Source organism: Phyllostomus discolor, chromosome 9 (genome assembly GCF_004126475.2).
Source record: "Phyllostomus discolor isolate MPI-MPIP mPhyDis1 chromosome 9, mPhyDis1.pri.v3, whole genome shotgun sequence".
Lineage (NCBI taxonomy): Eukaryota > Metazoa > Chordata > Mammalia > Chiroptera > Phyllostomidae > Phyllostomus > Phyllostomus discolor.
The window spans coordinates 62,396,117-62,416,864 of record NC_040911.2 but is presented as its reverse complement, the minus strand read 5'-3'; positions in this window follow the sequence as shown (position 1 = coordinate 62,416,864).

The following is a 20,748-nucleotide window of genomic DNA, read 5'->3' as shown; positions in this document are numbered from 1 at the left end:
AGTCCAGGGTGAGTAGGAAGCAGAAAATAACCAAGATCAGAGAAAAATTAAATGACAAAAAGACTAAAAACACAATTCTAAGGATCAATAATTCCAGGAGCTATTTCTTTGAAAAAGTAAACAATATTGGCATGTCTTTAAGCAGACTTATCAAGAAAAAAAAAGATGGAAGACCCAAATAAACAAAATAAGAAATGAAAGAGGAGGTATTACTAAGGATGCCACATAAATAAAAAGGATTGTAAGAAATTACAAAGAACAAAAATATGCCAAGAAATTTGAAAACCTGCGTGAAATGGACAAATTTTTAGACAAATATTATGTCCCAAAACTGCATGAAGAAGAAGCAGAAAGCCTGAGCAGATTGATAACAGGTGGTGAAACTGAAGCAGTAAGCAAAAAAACTCCCAGCACACAAAAGCCCTGGACTGGATTGTTAAATAGGAGAAGTTTACAAAAAATTTAAGAAAGAGCTCTGTCTGACTCAGAGTATTTCAAAAACATAAGAAGATGGAAGACTCCCAACCTCTTTTATGAAGCTAGCATCATCCTAATTCCAAAAACATATGGACACAGCAAAGAAAGAAAACTACAGTCCATTATCATTGATGAACATAGACAATAAAATCTTCAACAAAATAATGGCAAACTGCATCCACCAACACATTGAAAACATCATACACCATGTTTAAGTAGGATTGATCCCAAGGATGCAAGGATAATAAAATATTTGTATTTCAATAGATGTGATACAGCACATAAATTAAAAGATAAACAAAAATCACATGATCATATCTGATAGATGCAGAAAAAATCATTTGATAAGGTACAGCACTCATTTATCATAAAAGCATGCAGCAAAGTGGGAGTAGAGGGAGAATACCTCAACATAATAAAGACCATAAATGACAAACTTACAGCCAATATCATCCTCAGTAGGCAAAACTACAGGCTTTCCCACTAAGATCAGGAACAAGACAAGGATGTCAACTTTCACCACTCCTATTCAACATAGTATTGAAAGACTTAGGCACAAGGATCAGACAAGAAGAAGAAATAAAGGCATGTATGTTGGAAAGAAGGAAGCAAAACTGTCCTATGTGGCAGATGGCATCATAGTGTACATAGAAAATCCTGTAGACTCCACCAAAAAACTAAGTGAACTAATAAGAGAATTAGGCAAAACAGTGGGATAAAAAGTCAATATTGAGAAATCAAAGACAGCCCTGGCTGGTGTGGCATAGAGGATTGAGTGCCAGCCCTCATACCAAAAGTTCACTGGTTCAATTCCCAGCCAGGGCACATGAGGGAGGTGAGAAACAACCACACATTGATGATCCTCTCCCTCTCTTTCTTCTTCCCTTCCCCTCTCTCTAAAAATAAATAAATACAATCTTACAAGTAGGAATTCAAAGACAGTTTTGTACACCAATAATGAAATATCAGAAGCAGAAATCAGGGGCAACATTCTATTTGATATAACAACAGGAAAAATAAAGTACTTAGGGATAAACCTAACCAAGGTGATAAAAGACCTATATTCAGAAAACTACACAACACTGAAGAAGGATATCAAGGAAGACAGTAAAACAATGGAAGCTTATATTATGTTCATGGATTGGAAGAATTGACATCATCAAAATGCTCATATTACCCAAAGCAATTTATAGATTCAATGCAATCCCTATTAAAGTATCAATGACACATTTCACAGATAGAGAACAAATGTTTGAAAATTTTATATAGAACTATAAATGACCCCAAATAGCCACAGCAATTGTGAGAAAGAAGGACAATGTAGGAAGGATCACAACACCTGATATCAAACTATATTACAAGGCCACTGTAATCAAAACATCCTGGTACTGGCATAAGAACAGACACATTAATCAATGGAAGAGAATAGAGAGCCCAGAAACAAACCCAAGTTTCTATTGTCAATTAATATTTGACAGAGGGAGCAGAAGCATAAAATGGATTAAAAATAGCTTCCTCAGCAAATGGTGTTCAGAGATCTGGACACTTAGATGGGGAAAAAATGATCTTGGCCCCCAACTTACACCACACACAATAATAAACTCAAGATGGGTGAAAGACTTAAATATAAGTCACAACACCATAAAAGTTCCAGAGGAGAGTGCAGGCTGGACAATCTCAGAATTTGACACAGCAATATTTTCACATGTCCCCTAGTGCAGGGAACATATAAGAATGAATAACAAGGGACTTCAGAATAAAAGCTTCTGCAACACTAAAGAAAGCATCAGCAAAATGAAAAAAGGAACCAAACTTATGGGGAAATATATTTGCAAATGATACCTCAGACAAGGGTTTGGTCTCCAAAATATATAAAGAACTCACACAACTTAACTCTATGTAGACAAACAACCCAATTAAAAATGGGCAAAGAACCTGAACAAACACTTCTCCAAGGAGGACATACAGAGTGCCCAGAGACATATGAAAGAATGCTCAGCATCACTAGCTATCAGAAAGATGCAAATTAAAACCACAATAATATACCTCTTCACACAGGTCAGAATGGCCATCATAACCAAATCAACAAACAGGAAGTGCTGGTTAGGTTGTGGAACAAAGAGAATCCTAGTAAACTGCTGGTGGGAATTCGGACTGGGATAGCCTCTGTGGACGACTGGAATCTCCTCAGAAAACTAAAAGCGGAACTTCTTTTTGACCCAGCAATTCCACTGCTAAGATTATACCTTACAAATCCCGAAACACCAATTCAAAAGAACCTATGCACTCCAATGTTCATAGAAGCACAATTTACAATAGCCAAGTATTGTAGGCAATCTAATTGCCAATCAAAATAAATGGATCAAAGAACTATGGTACATTTACACAATGGAATACTATGCAGCAGATAAAAGAGAAGGGGATCCTATCCTTTGCAACAATGTGGATGGAAATGGAGAGCATTAAGCTAAGTGAAGCCAGACAGTGAAAACAAATACTATATGATCTCACCTGTAAGTAGAGCCTAATAAAGAAAACAAATAAGCAAGAAAAATATAACCAAAGACATTGAAACAAAGAACAAACTGACAGTAAGCAGAGGGGAAGTGAGTGGTAACATGGGATAATGTTCAAGGTTCATCAATGAACATGCATAAAGGACACATGGACAAAGCTGAAGAGGGATAGGATCAAAGGTGGGAGGTGGGGATTGGTGTGTTGGGATGGAGTGGTGGGGGTGAAATGGAGACAACTATATCTGAACAACAATAAAAATAGAGTAACAACAGGAAAATGACTGTCTTTCTGTGAAATGAAGAAGTATTAATAATTAATGAGATCATATTTATTTGTCTTTCACCACCTTTCTTATTTCACTTAGCAAATTGCTTTCCAGACCCATTCATGCTGTTGAGAGGGGTAGGAGCTCCTTCTTCATTTCCACTCATTAGTATTTCATTTTGTAAATGTTCCCTAGTTTTTTTGATCCACTCATTTACTGATGGGTATGTAAGTTGCTTCTAGCACTTGGCTATTGTAAATAGTGCTTCCATGAACATTGGGATGCACAGGTTCTTTAAGATTGGTGTTTCAGTGTTCTTAGGATATAATCCTAGCAGTGGAATTGTTGGGTGTAAAGGCAGTTCAATTTTTAGTTTTCTGAGAAAATTCTATAGGGTTTTCTATAGCTACTTCACTTGTCTGCATTCCTACCAACAGTATACGAGGGTTCCCTTTTCTCCACAACCTTGCCAGCAAATACCGTGCTATCTCACTTATAAGTGGAACCTAATCCACCAAGCAAGCAAGCAAGCAAGCAAAATATAACCAGAGACACTGAAATAAGAACAGACTGATAGTAACCACAGTGGATACGGGAGGTGATAATGAGGAAAATGGGAAGTGTCATCAAGAAACAAGTGTAAAGTTCATGTGTATAAATCCAAGGGTGGTAGGATTGAGGGTAGGAGGTGGTAATGTGTGGGTTGAGGCAAATGGTGAGGGGGAAATGGAGATAACTGCATTTGAAAAACAATTACAAATATAAAGCAGGGGAAAAAATAAAAAGATATGATGAGGAATCTGTACTCAGTCTGAAAAACTGCAAGACACTGCTCCCTCTCCTCTTATCCTTCTGTTGTTTCCTGCCTCCCATTCCTTTATGTTAGACATTTTAGAAGAATGCATGTCAACCATAGTGCTACAGTTGTCACCAGTTAAACAGAAAAAAGATTTTGTGGGTTTTTTTTTTTTTTTGGGGCACAGGGTAATAAAAACACTGTGGCATATCTCATGTATTTTATTTGAGGTATCAGACCACATATTGGCATTTGCACTTGCTGTTTATTCCAAGTGATTCATATTGGATGGAAAGGATAATTTGTTGAAATGAGTATGTGTCAGTGACACTATGAAAGAGTTAGTAGAGATTTAGATGGTGAAGGTTATGGGCAACCTGGGTGCTGGTCTCAGTTGCCCAATACTCTGGATTTGAGTGCCTTCTGAGAAGCAGCTGTATTATGATTTTGAGAGCTTACTGCTAGAATATTATGACATGCCCCCTAAAACTTTGTAGGTCTGGAGATAGTTACAATATGTGTGCATTCACCAATAGAGAGGATGTAGTAATTGTCTTTTTCATGGACTTCATGTGGAAACCTCTCAAAGGTCTTTGTTCTGCTCTGTTTCCTGGATAATTTTTGATAAGCCTAAAACCTAGGCTGAGCTATGATTCCTTGTATATTATTTTCAATAATTTTCAGGATATATTTACCAATCACAATTTATTGTAGCTCAAATCTCCTTATAGGGGCTCTCCAGGTGTATATTTTCAGTATTCTTTGAAGGAAGTTTATAAGTGTTCATGATAATATCCATTTTGAATATGTAACTATTATTCATGACATATGGCTACTCTGAAGATGAATTATGAGTAACTAATATCTTTTCCAATATTAACTTATTTATTCCTCAGGCCAATCTTATAAAGTCAGTACTATTTCTATCTCCGTTTTACAGATGACAAAACAGAAGCACAGTCTGTAGTTTGACTAAGGTCATACACCCAGTATTGAGACATCAGACCCTATGTTCTCAACTACTTCATAGAAGCACTGATTGTTTTGCTAATGTAATTTGATTAGCAGAAGGTACTTTCAAGTTTGTTACTGAACCAATTTGAATCAAAAGTAGATGCATGTATGCACTTCTGTACAGAGAGGTGAACTGAGTGTGCCATTCTTAGACGTCTCTAACTTCCTTCCATTGTTTTAGAATAAAGTACTTACTCCTTAGCATGGCCTTCCTAGGTAATCTCCTAAGTCCCCCTTTCCAATCATATAGGACTGTCCCAAACATACCAGGAGTACCCATATACTATACTTTTGCTTATAACATGTGTTCATCCAAAAAACTGCCTTTCTTCTTGGCACACTTACACACTTTTTACTCTGGAAAATTCCTCTTAGAGCTTCCCAATTTGAGTGCCAGGTCTTTTTGCAGATACATTGAGATAATTGTCTCTGAACCCTCAGGGCAATCGGACATAGTTCAGAGCTGCCATAGTCTTTATCTGGTCATTTCCAGCCCTATCTCTTTATTTCAACATACCATATAAATATTACCCTTTTCTTTGCCTTTCTCTAAACTGGTCTGCGTCCACAGAACTGATTTATATGAACTTTCACACCCAGTATCCCTTCGAAGAGATGAGGGAGAGGAGAGTTGCCAGAGGGCAGAGGTGGAAGTATGTTTTCCTCCATTTTCTCCATGAGTTGGGGCCACAGTTCTGACAGTAGATGTTTCTTTCCTTCCTGGGCTAGAACTTCTTCACCGGGCAGCCCCTCATCACTTGCTCCAGGTCCTGTAGGGGAGTAAGACCTCCCCACTGTGCTTGGTCTCTGGGTTTTTCTTCTAGTACTTGTCAGGTCACTCTGCCCACAGTGCTGTCTGTTGCTCCGTCAACAGAACCTCTATGTTTGAATCATAAAGATGAATTATATCTCCTGCTGGGGTCTGACCCAGACACTCCTTTGTCCCAAATATTTCTGTGCCTTGTCTTCCAACTCACAAATGGTCACTATCCACCCAGCTAAGGTCCCCATTCATAGGAGCACTAGATATCTTTTAAAAACATTGATAAAGATAGACTTAAGAGCCCATTGAATTCTTAGAAACCTATGGTGTTGGATTTCTTCTGTTGTCTTTTTTTTTTACATGCTCTTTGTGGTTGGTTCCAGGCACATGTTGCATATACCCACATTTTCTTCCTTTATCCAGAATACAACCCAAGGAATGAATGGGTTATTTTTCTTCCCTTAACATCTATGTGATTATTTATGTACTTGTCTTCCCTACAAATTTATTAGCTCCACTGTGGGAGGTGTGTATCTATAGGACTTGTTAAAATATATGCTACTTGAATGCATGAATGTATGCATGAATGAATTAAATAACCTATCAATATGTGGGGTTCATCTTGCAGCCACAGAACAAAGATAATGGGTTCCCACCCTGATCCTCAAAACTTTAACATGAAGTAGCTTTCCTTCCCATGGTTCCAGAAGCAGATTCAGAGGCCTAATTCTGCCTTTGGTCTGTGTCCTCTGTGCTGTGTTTGCAGGACAATGAAGCATTGAGTGCCTTGCCCCATCTGTGCAAGATGCTGAGCAGAGAAGCCAGAGTTCCCGACATACAGCCCAACAATCTCTTGACTAAACCACATGGGCTGTTTTCCTCTTCCATGCCTTGGACTACTCAGCTCTTCTTGACTCAGATACCACTAATCCCTTTCCCAGGACACACATCCACCTGCTCTTAGAGCCAAGTTTTATTAGGTATATAGCTTTTCTTAGAATGTTCAGTCACCTCAGAGCTCTGGCCTCTCATCCCAGAGCAGGAGGATTTGTGTAGACAAATTCCTACCACAAGGGACCAGTGTGAGTCTCCAAATCCTCAAACAGGCCAGAGGCTGTGGTTTTCTGCAACCGCTTTCTGCTGTGCACAGTTGACAGAAAGTAGAAATCCAAATTTGTGGAATATAACTCTTCTTCATAGTAAACCTGTTTTATAGCTAACCAAGGCATATGAGCCATTGCTGTTTCAATACAACCAGAAAACATGTAAATCTCCAATGAGAGCCATATTCACACACATTCACTTTTTTTGCAGTTATTGCCACTGTTTCTTTCTCCTCATTTTTTCCAATAAATTTGTTATTTGCTGGTGTATAAAAAAAGTAAACAGAAAATGAGTAAGCTGTGGAATTTAAAGGAAAAAAAATAAGTTAGAAATCTGAAGGGGGAAGAAAGCCACCAGAACAGGGTAAACAGAATAGTCAACATACTGCAGCTGGGATACAGACTTTACTATTGGTAAGGAAGCTAAAGTGGATTAAATTGAACAAACCTGAGCTGTAGATAGCAAAGAATTTTAATTTTTGTTACTCTTCTCAAAATAGGTATGATGTAAGTTTAGACTTTTGTCCATGCTACTCTTTCAGGGGTTTGCATTAGAAGTTACTTATGAAATAAGTAACTTGTTTCTTGTTGAACCATGATAGTAAAAATGATTAGTGGAGTTGAAATCTGTAGCAATGCACAGATCACTTGCTACATTGTTTAGGATAGCTGAAATATGCAATAATTGATTTTAACATGCACTGTAATTGGTTCCATATGCATTGCTGTCAACTGTGATGCATCATAATTAAGCTGACATGTTCAAAAACTGGCCACTGAAATAAGCACTCACTGAATTTTCCAGCTGTGAGCAACTGCTGCTTCTCTCCCCCTGATTTGCCACTCAGGACTCACATCACTGGGTTTCATTTTGCTGCTGTTCTCCATTTTATCTATTTTACTCCCTCAAATTTTAAATGACCTCCTTAAATGATTTCAGGTTCTTTCTCTACCTTCATTTTCACATGGTCACATATTTTAGCAGTGATAGATCTACATGCAATCTTCTACATCATCATAAATCAGATCTAAAATAGTGAGAATGGTCAAGAATTTGATATAAGACACAGCAACAGATCCACAAAAGTTTCATATTTTACCTCCACCCCTAGTTGAACCATGCTTGAACTCTTGTTAAGAAATGCACTTGCAAGAAGTGTGTGACCAAGTCCACCTTTGGTCCCAGTTTCATAAATAAAAATGTTTCTACTTCTCACTCTCTTTTTTTTTTCATGTTTCTGTGATCATTAGAATACTTATGACCTTACCTTGATTGTCTGATTATATTTTTTCTTCTGTAAAAGGAATATGGTTTAGTTGAAGGTGAACTGAACTAGGGTTTGGGAGCCCTGGGGTCAAGTCCCAGTACTGTTACCGTTAATAGTGTTAGTAAAGCTCTCTGAGTGTCAGCTTTCTTGCTGGAAAAGAACCACATCCTCTGCCACAATCCCATCCACCAATGTCACAACTTCTCTAATCTGTTTATCATATAGATGGGTCCTGTGTTTGCAAAGCATTTAATTACAAAAGTTATTTTACCATAGGTCTATACTTGATTAGCTTGTCATTGGCTGTTAATTTCGTTAGTACCATTTCTGTGGTGAAGAGCATGGTAGCCATTTTCCTATTATTTTCTTAGGGAGCCTATTCTTTCACTTGTTACAATCTTGTAACACGAGATACCCACTTATTTTACTACAGTGAATTAGTCTTGGCCAGTTATGGTGTTTTTTTTTCTGTCTGTCAAGAAAATACATTGTTACCCTCATTGTGGTCATGTAACCAAGCTTGCCCAGTAAGTGTTCTTTTATGAGTTTCAATATCCAGAAGTTGTGAAAAAGATTTTCTCATTTCCTAGAAAATTAACTATGAAGATATTAGACTGGTGATTCCTCTTCATGAGAAAGAATTTATGTTATCCACCCCATCAAAGAAGGTAGGAAATTATAGTAAATGGCTTTGGAGATTGTCAGACAAGTTCTAGGACAGCAGAACTTATCCAACTTCTACTGTTATTTATTGGCTAAATCCTTTAACATCCAAATCATTTGGAGTTAAGGAAGTACCAGATTGAAGAGGGAGAGTGGTTCTTCATTTCCCTCTCTCTTCTTAAGTTTTATTTTCTGTAGGGGAAGAGTCTCTCTTTTTTAAGTTTAGGGTCTGAGTAGGGTGCTGACTGTTGCTTAATAAGCATCCTGACAGGAATCCTTTGACTATCAGAATATTCACCCCACTCCCTGGTCAACACAGCCAACACAGCCTTAGGGCCACAACACTTACCACTAGGGTTTTTATTTTTTTTAACTTACATAAGGGTTGTATTTGGTTTTTGTTTGTTTGTTTGTTTGTTTTAAGAAGAGAGAAAGAGAGAGAGAGAGAGAGAGAGAGAGAGAGAGAGAGAGAGAGAGATCATTTAGTCATTCCACTTATTTGTGCATTCATTGGTTGATCTTGTATGGGCCCTGACTGAGGACAGAACCTGCAACCTTTGAGTCTCAGGATGATGCTCCAACCAACTGAGCCACCTGGCCATGGCTTGCCTATTAGTTTTGAGAAAGCTTTGGATGGTGTGAGTGCATCTGCAGTGGTTCTTAAACTTAGGGTATATCTAAACCCTTGGAAAACTTGTAATAATGGATTTCTGGGCCCAACCCCCAGAGATTCTGATGCTATAGAACTGGTTGGTGTAATAATTCTGCCTTTCTAATAAGTTCCTAGGTTAGAGTGGGGATGCTGGTCTGTGGACTATGTTTTGATAACACTTCTGTAGTGGATGTGAGATTAGACTGGAAGATGAGGGATTCCAGTCTTGGCACCTTAGGCAATTCACTAAATCTCTGTAGGCTTCACCTATAAAAAGAGAGATTTGATCTAGGTGATCTTTAAATTTACTTTAAGATGCTGTAAATCTACCAATAGATCATCAAGTTCTATTTGGGAGGACTGTATTGTCATTATAGTCTTTTCCCTTTAAGACAGCTTTTACTTAAAAAGATAATGTCTAATTTCTACAGAAATGGTGGAGATAGTGGTCAGCAACAGAATAGGGTAAATATTAGATTCTATGAATTCCAAGGCCTTGATAAATTACTCTGCAGTTAAACAATGTTTTCCATCTGAAGGATGCACAGTTTTATAATAACTTATTTATTAATTAAGTATTAGTTCTAGAATTGAGGCAATGCTTGGTGAGTGCTTTATCCACCAAAGGGAAGAGTAGACAGTACTGGGAAACACAGTAGTGGGGATAGTGAGAGTTTGAAGGAAGGAAGAGAATCAGTTAGTACATAGAGTGCTTTTCTACCCCTCCTACTATGGCATTATACATTTTCCTAGAAGATACTCTGGGTGTGCGACCAAGAGAAGACTTGAAGATACGTCCAGAGCACAATGAGAGTTGTGAGAGAAGGGATCGATTGTGTCGACTTTTAGGAGATCACACTTAAATTTGAAAAGAAAGGGAGAAATGGAAAAATCTGAAGGGATTTCCTAAAGTAGAAAGGAGAGAAAAATCATTAGTCTACATTTTCTTTCTCACTCTAAGTGCCTGCACAAACCTCCTACATCTCATCAATGACAGAAATGACCATTTTCATGAGTGTAAACAGGAACCTGTGGTTATAACAATATTTCTTTTCCCCTTCTTCTACTCCTGAGGAAGAATATGTGGTGCATGTAAAAATATTTAACAGTAATTTAATAAATACTTTTTATACAAGAGACATTTTATGACAGCTTAATGGTATTTAAAGATGTTAATAGGGTATTTCTGAAGATAATGGCCAGGTAGATGGTAGTGGAAACCACTTCTCCCTGTGCATAGGTAGAACACCTAACTGATCTTCTGAGGAACAGAATGAACAGCCAATGATATCTCAGCATATATAAAGGTTGGAGGCCAATATATTAGAGAACATTGACAAACAGATAGTAAAGAGATTGCTTTGGGATGGGAATATCCCTGAGACCATCAGAGAGACCAGGGCTGCTACAGTCCTCAACTGGCACCTGCTGGCACCTGCCACAGTATCCTTGGACAAGAACCAAATCAACAGCTCCCTCCCCTGCCCTGATAGAGTGACACCAGGATGGATGTGGATGCTTGAAGTCACCAGGGTAAATAAAGACAAAGTGGGAGACACAAAGGAGTGGCATTCACCCACTGAGACTGTGGATGCTAGCTGGGTCATTATGAGAGAAACTGGGGAGCCAGGTCATGTTGGGTGCCAGGACAAGCCTGAAACAGGCTGATGCAGGATTGCACCTGCCCAGACAGGAAGTCTGCGGTCAGAAGCCATGCAAACGCTCGACCAATCAGCGCTCTGATCACGCGCCTATCAGCGCCCTGATCATGCGCGTACCATGCATAAGCCATGTGAGCGCCCGACCAATCAGCGCCCTGATCATGCGCCTATCATGCGTCCCTTAGCCAATCCCAGCTAAGAGCACGCCCCAAGCCGCCAATCAAAGCTACTTCCCCTTTCTGCCTTCTTCTATCCTTCCTATATAACTCCCTCCATTTTGAAATAAAATTTGCAGCTTGATCAGAACCCTTTGTCTTGCTGCCTTCTTTCGCGCCTCCTGTCCCATCCCGTTTCATCCGTTACAGGTATATCGGCGGACCCCGTTGACTGCCTCGCGGGCCGAGGCAAGTGGCGCCCAACGTGGGGCCCCGCTGAGAGCCTGTGCGGACCGGACCGCTGTCCCCGTTGATCGCAGCGTTTCGTGAAGAGAGACACCCGGCTCACCGTGACTACCCGACCGCGCGCCGGCATTCCCAGAGGAGTCCCCCGTTCCCCGACAGCGGCATTTCAGAGGTAAGGCCCAATCATGGGACAGGCATGTTCACAACGTGATTTATTTGTTGGTCAGTTAAAAGAATCTCTCAAGGTGCGTAAGATAAGGGTTCGTAAAAAAGACTTAAATTCCTTTTTCACTTTCGTTTTCAAAATGTGCCCATGGTTTCCTCAGGAGGGTAGCATTGACTCCCGTGTTTGGCACCGTGTGGGCGACTGTTTAAATGACTATTATAAAGTTTTTGGTCCCGAGACCGTCCCTGTAACTGCCTTTAACTATTATAACCTCATAACAGACATCCTTAAAAACCACAATAACTCCCCTGACATACAGCGCCTTTGTAAAGAGGGGCAGAAAATTCTCCGCAGACACTCCCCGGCCCCCTCAAAGGCCCCCTCAGTTCACGGTCTCCCCAGCGACTCGCTTTCGCGACCCCCCTCACGAGCGCCTTCACATTTGCCCTTCTGTCTCCATCCAGATAGATACAGACCCTCAAGTCCCGTCTCTGTACCCTCCCCTCCAGGAGTTCCATTCCTCTGCTCCACCCCCCAATTCCCAGGACCCCAGTGACCAGTTAGATTCCTCTGAACAGGCAGAATTAGAGGATGAGGCCGCTCGCTACAAGAATCCTGACTGGCCACCACTCGTGGCGGCAGTCCTTCCGCCATTCAAACCGCCTCCTTATAGTACCCCTCACGCACCCGCCGCCACCATTTTGTCTTCAGCGCATGGCGCGTCCGCCATTTCACCCACGGCGTGCACGGCACCCACTACCTTGCCCCTGGCGGCCACCGCCGTATTCACTCCATTTCCAAAGCCTTTCCTTCAGGAAACCCTCACTTTCATCTGAGATATTAAAACCATTGCCAATGAGCTTTCCATTCTTACGATCAGTCCCCCTCCCCACGAGACTTTAGCGTTCCCTGTTACTAGATCCCAGACTCGCTCAGTTAGAACCGAGAATGTAGATAGTTCGGCTGCGGCTGCAGCTACCCCCCTTCCTGATAGCAACAACCCCGAGGACTCTGGCAGCTCCTCTTCTGATATAGACGAAGCAGAGCCCAGTACAAGAGATACTTCGGCCCCCCAAACTTATTCCCACACATACAAGAAACTTAGCCTTAAAGCATTAGAAAAGGTCAAATCTGCTGTAACACATTACGGGCCCACAGCCCCCTTTTCCCTCGCCCTAATTGAAAATCTTAGTGAGCGCTGGCTCACACCCAATGATTGGTTCTTTCTAGCGAAGGCAGCGCTAAGTGGAGGTGACTTTATTTTTTTGGAAAAGCGAATATGAAGACACCGCTAAACAGTTTGTTCAGCGCAATATGCGAAAATCCTCCTCTAAAAATTGGACCATTCTTAAGTTTCTTGGCTCCGCCCCCTATCATAGCAATGAAAAGCAAGCTCAATTTCCCCCCGGACTTCTAACCCAGATCCAGTCCGCGGGTCTTAAAGCATGGAGGCGCCTTCCACAAAAGGGCACCGCAACCACCTCTCTTGCAAAAATAAGACAGGACCCAGACGAGCCATACAGTGATTTCATAAGTCGTTTACAAGAATTAGCTGAGAGGCTCTTTGGCGCAGGCGAAAGTGAAAACGCTTTCGTCAAACACCTAGCTTATGAAAATGCCAACCCCGCTTGCCAAAATGCCATCCGCCCCTATCGCCAAGGAGAGCTCTGTGACTATGTTCGCCTCTGCTCCGGCATCGGCTCTGCCCATGCTCTCGGACTTGCCATTGGTGCCGCCTTACGAAATTTTATGCCCCCACAGCCGGCGTACCCCCCCCAATAGCCTTTGTTACAACTGTAACCAACCTGGACATTTTTTCCGAGCCTGCCCCCAGAAGACCCAAAATCAGACTCAAATTCAGATCCAAAACCCAACAAGGCCTAGTACTAATAGTCCAAGAGCCCCTGCCATGAAATGCCCTCGCTGTAAGAAGGGTTTTCACTGGTCTTCAGAATGCAGATCTAAGACAGACATTTATGGACAGCCCATTCCCCGCAGCAGTGAAACTCCAACAGGGCCCAGCCCCAGGGCCCCATACCGGGTGTGAACTCCGGGGCTACACAGTTCGTTCCCCAATCACTCCACCCACAGATCCCTGCCCTCCCAGTAATCAATCACGCCGCTACGTCACAGACCTGTGGAGGGCCACAGCAGGCAGCGCAGGATTGGACCTCTGTGCCGCCACCGACACAGTACTAACTTCAGACAATAGTCCCCTAATAGTCCCTACCGGTGTTTTTGGGCCCCTACCGCCTAATACTTTTGGGTTTATCTTCGGCCAAGTCAGTTCTACTCTACTAGGGATACAAGTCCTCCCTGGCATTATAGATAATGATTTTGAAGGACAAATCCAAATTATCCTTTCCACCATTTCAGACTTAATTACCATCCCCAAAGAAACTAGGTTAGCCCAAATAATCATCCTCCCCCTTCAACATCTTAATTCCAATTTTCAAAAACCTTTTCAAGGGTCGAGCCCCCCCGGCTCTTCAGATGCATATTGGATGCAACAGGTTACCAAGGGCCGTCCCTTACTCGAACTCAGAATTAATGGTAAAGCCTTTTCAGGTATTATTGACACAGGAGCCGACGCCACTGTTATTTCTGAGTCTCAATGGCCTCGAAATTGGCCCCTAACCATAGCTGCCACACATTTGCGTGGCATAGGACAGTCTACCAATCCGCAACAAAGCTCTAAAACCCTTAAATGGGAAGACAATGAAGGAAATCAGGGCCTCGTGACCCCATATGTACTACCTAATTTGCCCGTTAATCTATGGGGGAGAGATATTCTCGTCCAAATGAAAGTAGTCTTATATAGCCCCAGTAACGTTGCTATAACTCAAATGCTAAACCAAGGATTCGTACCCGGCCAAGGGCTAGGAAAAAACCATCAAGGCATCACTCAACCCATTTCCATTAATCCAAAGTTTAATAAGACAGGTCTGGGATATACCCAAAATTTACCCTAGCGGCCATTGACAGTCCTGCACCCCATGCAGATAAAATATTGTGGAAATCCACTGAACCTGTGTGGGTTGATCAATGGCCCCTTACTCAGGAAAAAACCCTCGCTGCTATTACGTTAGTGCAGGAACAACTTGCGGCAGGGCACATTGAGCCTTCTAATTCTCCTTGGAATACCCCTATTTTTATCATCAAAAAGAAATCTGGAAAATGGCGTCTTCTACAAGATCTTAGAGCCGTCAATAAAATAATGGTCCCCATGGGAGCCCTACAGCCTGGTCTCCCATCACCTGTCGCCATTCCTGCCAATTATTACAAAATTGTCATAGATTTAAAAGACTGCTTTTTTACCATTCCCCTCCACCCTGAGGACAGACCCTACTTCGCCTTTAGTGTCCCTCAAACCAATTTCCAAAGCCCTATGCCTCATTACCATTGGAAGGTACTGCCACAGGGCATGGCCAACAGCCCCACCTTGTGTTAAAAGTTCGTTGCAGCTGCCATCGCCCCAGTCAGAAAGCAATGGCCCCAGGCCTATATCCTCCATTATATGGACGATATCCTTCTAGCCTGCCCTGACGGTAATGCCGCTAGAGCCTGTCACGCCCATATGATCACATGCCTTGCTAACTGGGGACTACAGATCGCCCCTGATAAAGTGCAAACATCTGATCCGTATTCCTATCTAGGGTTTGAACTATGTCACCAACAAGTACTTACCCCCCGCATATCCCTCAGAATTGATAATTTAAAAACACTCAATGATTTTCAAAAGCTTCTTGGAGACATTCAGTGGCTCCGGCCATACTTAAAGCTGCCCACAGAAGCGCTCCTCCCACTCAATAACATTCTAAAAGGAGACTCAGATCCCTTATCTCCGCGTGCCTTAACCCCCGAAGCAGAACATTCCTTAACCATTATCAACAAAGCCATACAACGGCAAAGCGCTCAACAGATTTCCTATAACCTACCTCTAGTATTCATATCACTCCCTACAGCCCATACACCTACTGGAGTTTTCTGGCAGTCAAAAACCACAGACCTTACAAAAAATGGCCATCCCCTTCTTTGGGTCCACCTACCAGCCTCTCCCTCACGGGTATTACTTACTTATCCCTCCCTTCTTGCCACTCTAATTATTAAGGGGCGATCCACCAGCCGCCAACTATTTGGTAAAGACCCTGATTCAATAATTACTCCCTATTCACATGACCAAACAAACTGGCTTCTACAAACTTCTGATGAGTGGGCTATAGCATTATCCTCCTTTACGGGGAATCTTGATAATCACTACCCTAGTGATCCCCTCGTTCAATTTGGTAAAACTCATCAGTTCATCTTTTCTAAACTCACCAAAGCAGCTCCAATTCCTAAAGCCACCCTCGTCTTTACCGACGGATCTTCAAACGGCACAGCTGCCTATATCATTAATAAACAAACTTTTACAATTAAATCTCCTTACTCCTCTGCTCAGCTCGTAGAACTGTTTGCCATACTTGAAGTTTTTACTTCACTTGCCAACCAACCGTTCAACCTCTATACTGATAGCGCCTATATAGCTCAGTCAGTCCCTTTACTAGAAACAGTTCCCTTCATCAAACCCTCCACTAATGCCACACCTTTATTCACCAAACTACAAAACCTTATTTTGCAAAGACAACACCCTTTCTATATTGGACATCTTCGTGCTCACCTTGACCTTCCTGGGCCCTTAACAGAAGGCAACGCCCTAGCTGACGTTGCCACACAGACCATCTGCCCTATTCTTACAGACCCAGTTACTGAGGCCACACAAGCCCATACCTTGCACCATTTAAATGCCCATACCCTTCGTCTTCTTTATAAAATCACTAGAGACCAAGCTCGGGACATCGTTAAAGCTTGTCCTCATTGTATAACCTCAGCCCCTGTGCCTCATTTAGGCGTTAATCCCCGTGGCCTTATACCCAATACTATATGGCAAATGGATATCACCCACTTTGCCGCCTTTGGGAAGCAAAAATTTATTCATGTTACAGTTGATACTTTTAGTGGATTTACAGCTGCCACACCCCAAACAGGAGAAGCGTCAAAAAATGTAATCTCTCATATGATCCACTGCCTTTCCGCCTTGGGCAAGCCCCACACCATTAAAACAGATAATGGTCCTGGCTATACAGGAAAACATTTCCAAGCCTTTTGCCAACAACTTCAAATTAAGCATATTACTGGAATCCCTTACAATCCTCAAGGACAAGGTATAGTAGAGCGGGCCCACCAAACCTTAAAGAATGCCATTAATCGCCTAACACACTCTCCTCTTGGATTTTCAAAACAACAACCTCGAAATCTTCTAAATCATGCCCTCTTCCAGCTTAATTTTCTTACACTGGACATACAGGGTCGTTCGGCAGCTGACCGCCACTGGCACCCACAAACCGCATCACAACAAGCCACGGTCATGTGGCGCAACCCCCTCACTCACGCCTGGAAAGGCCCAGACCCCGTCCTTATATGGGGAAGAGGCTCAGCCTGCATTTACGATCAAAAAGAAGATGGCCCACGATGGCTCCCCGAAAGGCTAATAAAACATGTCAATCTCCGTCCCCGTTCCTGCTTTTGACCACTTCGCAGGATGACACAAAAGAGCCTTAGTTATTATTCCCTTGCTTGTTGGTCTAGGAGTTTCTGGAGCGGTAGCTACCGGAACTGCAGGATTAGGAGTTGCAGTTCACTCCTATACAAAACTTTCCAAACAACTTGTCGATGATGTCCAAGCCTTGTCCAGTACTATTACTGACATTCAAGACCAACTAGACTCCCTAGCAGAGGTAGTCCTCCAGAATAGACGAGGCCTAGACTTACTCACAGCAGAGCAGGGAGGCATTTGTTTAGCTTTACAGGAACGATGCTGCTTTTTTGCCAACAAGTCAGGCATCGTCCGGGACAAGATCAAAACCCTTCAAGAAGATCTGGAAAGATGACGAAACGCTCTGACTGAGAGCCCTTTCCTTACAGCCTTCAACGGACTACTCCCCTTTCTTCTCCCTCTCCTCGGGCCTTTAATAGCTATCATTCTCTTCCTGACCTTTGCTCCCTGGGTTCTCAGGCGCACCACAAACCTCATCCAAGACCAACTTAACTCCCTTCTTGGCAAACCTATCCAGATACATTATCATCAGCTAGAAATGAATGAACCTGGCACTGACTCGCAGCATTCTCTCCGAGAATGCCCTCGCGCATAAATTCTCCTGTGCACCCCCATCTCTTATGAGAACAGTATAACCCTTGGCATTATACTTTACATGTAAATTGTAATGGATACCGCTAGGTGCAGAGCAAAGCATCGCAAGGAGAAGTTGCCCCGAAGGTGGCCCTGCCAAGTCTCCTGAGAGGCAAGTCGGCTTGCATAGAGGTCAGTGCCCCAACCCTCTCCTCCGAAAAGGGTGCCTCAGAGCTCGGGACGAGCTCAGGAGGAGCCAGACCACTGCCTCCCCTAGTCGGTTAATGTCCACTCCTCACCTTAAAAATAAAAACAAGGGAGGAGATGTTGGGGCCAGGACAAGCCTGAAACAGGCTGATGCAGGATTGCACCTGCCCAGACAGGAAGTCTGCGGTCAGAAGCCATGCAAACGCTCGACCAATCAGCGCTCTGATCACGCGCCTATCAGCGCCCTGATCATGCGCCTACCATGCATAAGCCATGTGAGCGTCCGACCAATCAGCGCCCTGATCATGCGCCTATCATGCGTCCCTTAGCCAATCCCAGCTAAGAGCACGCCCCAAGCCGCCAATCAAAGCTACTTCCCCTTTCTGCCTTCTTCTATCCTTCCTATATAACTCCCTCCATTTTGAAATAAAATTTGCAGCTTGATCAGAACCCTTTGTCTTGCTGCCTTCTTTCGCGCCTCCTGTCCCATCCCGTTTCATCCGTTACAGGTATATCGGCGGACCCCGTTGACTGCCTCGCGGGCCGAGGCAAGGTCATGCCTGGAGAAGGGAGAAGAGTTGGGCCCTAGCAGATGCTGACCAGGATGGTCTCTGATTTGGCTGGAAAGTTTTGCTGTGTGAGAGGCCAGGCACTTGTTTGGGGCAGGAAGCTTGGGCAGAGGGATTTTGCTCAGAAGAAGGTTCTCTATGGCTGTTTGGAGAACTGTCCTGCAGTGGACGCCCCACTACCATCCCCCAAACACCACAGCCACTACCTCAGCTGTGCCCCTGTCCTCGTAGCCATAGCCTCACCTTCCCACTCACCCCTGTCCAAGCCCTCTCAGTGGCATGCTATTGCTCCCACCTCCACAACCACATCTGTACCCCTACTGCCATGCCTCAATGGTGGAGGCCACTCACCTGGCCTGCCACCACAGCAGAGCTCGCCTGACCCTGCCACCTCAGAGTCCATGCTGCTGCCCCTGCTGCTGCAGTGCTCTCCACCCTGCATGGCCTGACTGGTGGATTAAGAGGAAGCAGGAGCAACCCCTACAGAACAGTGGGAGGGTTCAGGGAGTTACTAGTCCCCAGAAAGACTTAGTGGGGAAGCTGAACAATCCAAAAGAGACTGAGAGTGCCTAGCACCTAGCGCAGCAAAGAGCAAGAAGTTTGAGTGTGTGTTGTCCCTAATAAATGCACCTCTAGGACAACACAAATGGTAGATTGAAGATGCAAGCCTGGCACAGAAGGGCAATGGGAGCCCCACAGCGAAGAGAGGAACTGGGCTGGAGATTGGGAAACTGGAAGCAGTGTGGCCCAGACCTGGCCCCCATCCTCACAAAATCACAGGAAAGGAAAATATGAAACCCAACCCCCCTCAGCCTGTGGTAGCAAGGAAGACAAGCAGAACTAGCTTGGCCAGTTTAAAGTTAGTAGGAGGCTTTTCTTTCTTTGTTTACTCATTTTTTTTTTAATTTTTCCCCCAAGTGAGACAATAAGACCTGGAGCCATCAAAGGACCAGATTCAGATCCAAAGAGGGGTCATAAGGCTAGTTTCAACAGCTGAGAAACTGATACAAATTTTACCTTGCTATTCCAGAGAACTTGCATGTTATTGTTTATTTGTATTATTATTTTTCCTTATTTTATTTTATTAATATTTTTATTTCTCTTTTTTCTGTTTAGTTTTATTCATTTTATTTGTTTGTGTAATTGAATTGTTTCACTGGTTTCCTTGTTATCTCTTTCATAGTGTATTTTAATTTTCCTGCTTTCACTTAACTTGTGTTCCAATAGCACACTACTCTAGGCCCTGTACTTCCTATTCTTGTTATTCAGATAATAAATTTCCTGTCACATGACTGTTGATCCAGTATTATTATAATTAATTGTTGTTCCATATCATTGTACATACTACACAGCACCCCTCCTGGATTTTAGCACATTTTCCTGTCTTCTGGAACCTTATTTCTGTTGTGGTTAACTCTATTCTCTTGCATACTACACCTATTTTCTTTCCCTAACTCTCACTATATCTCATAATCTGACCTCCCGCAAGCTCACTGTTTTTAGATTCAACTCACAACACTTCTCCTCTCTAAGAAAAGTTTTATCTCTTTTCCACCCTTTCTAAAAAGTGGCTAATTGGGTGAAATATCACAATTAACACTTTACTTATCCAAAGGATCCCCTATCTCTTCTCAAAAACCTGGTAAATTAAATCCCATAAAACACACTCCTGCTGTCTTAATTCGTTTTCCATTCTTCCTCTAAGTGATCACATAAAAGAGTAGGTGGAAGCTCCGAACACCAATACACCTACTGGAAGATAGAATCCACCAACAAAGGAACCACCAACAGATAATAATGGAAGAAGGTGAAGGAGTGAGAGGAAGCCACATTAACCTCCATGCAGGACCAATCTGGAATTACAATTAAATGGTGAAGAAAATAGCCAGAACAAACAACTGAACAACAGAGACAGAGAACCCTCAAAACTTCATACACACAGAAGAACTAGCTTCAACACAACCTGCCTTGCACCTGCACAACAGAATACAAGATGTGATGAGCAGAGTGACAGTTAACCAGCTGGAGGGAAGGACTCACCAAAAAAAGATGCAACA